This window comes from Numida meleagris, chromosome 26, assembly GCF_002078875.1.
Source record: "Numida meleagris isolate 19003 breed g44 Domestic line chromosome 26, NumMel1.0, whole genome shotgun sequence".
NCBI classification, from domain to species: domain Eukaryota; kingdom Metazoa; phylum Chordata; class Aves; order Galliformes; family Numididae; genus Numida; species Numida meleagris.
In genome coordinates this window covers 2384677-2386417 of record NC_034434.1, presented here as the reverse complement: position 1 = coordinate 2386417, position 1741 = coordinate 2384677, and positions in this window count along the sequence as shown.

The following is a 1741-nucleotide window of genomic DNA, read 5'->3' as shown; positions in this document are numbered from 1 at the left end:
AATGATTTACGGAGACCGGGAGAAAGTGGCCGTGCTGGTTTCCTTCCAAACACAGCTGAAGACAAAATCACCACGAGCAGGAAAAAGCCTCCCCAGGACCTGGCAGGGCTGACTTTCTCCTGTTTCAAAGGCAGCGTGGGACAGATGAGGGAGATTTGAGTTCCCAGGCAAATGGAAGGCCAGCTCCGCGCCCACCGCGGGATGGGACTGCTCCAAAGTGATGGGAAAAGTCCTCTGCTCAGGAGCAAAGCACAGGCCTGGGCTGCAAGGTGGTTAACGGGGCTCTCATTGCCTTGAGAGGTGGAAAAACCAGCGCGGTGCAGTTCGCTGCAGCCCTCGGCCGCGTGCGGCTGACTCATTTTTCCCATCTGAAAGACAAAGCGAACGTAAATCCTGCTCAGATACGAGCTCTCGGCTTCGTTTATTACCACCTCGTTTTAGAATAAATATTTTATCCATTTGTATCTCCAGCTGCCGTGGGTTGGGAACGTCTCCCTTTTGTAGTTGAGAGGGGGGAAAGAAAAAAAAAAAAAGAACAACAACAAAGAATGAAATTTTCATTAGATGCAAAACGAGACTTTCCCGTGCTGCCGAGCGCAGCCCCCGGTCCCAGCTGACGGCCACTGGAGTTTTGCTGCACAAAATCTCCGGATTAAGTTCTCAGCAATAAGGATTTCTGGTTTTGTGAGCGGGGCGGGCGCCAGGCGGGTCGTGGGAAGGCTGCAGGGATGGATGGCAGCCCCCTCCCCACCCCGGGCACGTCCCTGCCACCCTCTACGCTCAAGGCCGGGGCAGTCTGTCTTTAAGCTCAAATCCATCCCACGCAAATTCTCTTTCGTTTTTCCCCTGAGCAGCTCCGGAGCTGGAAGGGTTTTTGTTCCATCTCTAATTGCTGCAGACCTGCTTTGCAGCCTGGAATAATCAGGGCTTTCTGCAGAGATGCTTCGGTTCAGCGCTGGAAAGCACCCAAAGGATCGCACACACGGCTGCAAGGTCAGAGCCCAGAGGTGGAGAACAGTTGCAGATCCTCACGCGGATCTCGGCACCGTTCTGGTTTTCCCAAACATCCCATGGGGAGCAGCGCCCATCGGTGGGGTGAAGATGCCTGTGCCTCGCAGCGCTGAGCGACGGCTTCTAAGCTGAAACCCAGTGCAGCAGGGCAGCCTAGGCTGGGGGGGAGGGGGTATTAATTATTATAGGTGAAATGAGGGAAATTAGTGAGGAGGGGATGAGAGTCACTGAGTGCGGGCACTGGAACTGATGGGAGCATGGTGATGGGATCCTAGCACTCATAGCCCCTTCACCACCCAGCAGGGCTCCCCACACATCCCTGCCCCCATCTCTGAGTCCAATGGGTGCCCCAGTCCCATGCTGCTTAGGGACACGGGGACACCTATGCCTGCACCCTTCCATGAGTCTGATGGGTGTCCCGGTCCCAAAATGCACGTGGGGACGATGGGTGAACAGCACAGTCCTGCTGGGGGTGTGTGCTGTGTGACCACAGCCACACAGCTCTGGGGTGGGAGGGAGATACCCCCCATGGCAAGGCTGCCTGCACAGCCCCAGGAAAGCGCTGCCAAACAAACAGTTTCCTCCCAAAGAGCCTCAGTTTTACACTCGGAGTGAAAGGATTGAGACATTTCATGATTGAGCCCAGGCTAAGAGTTCCTGGGAATTGCCTGCGCAACCATATGGATTTGTTCCATGGCTTAAAAAACACAAACACAAAACCCCAAAGACA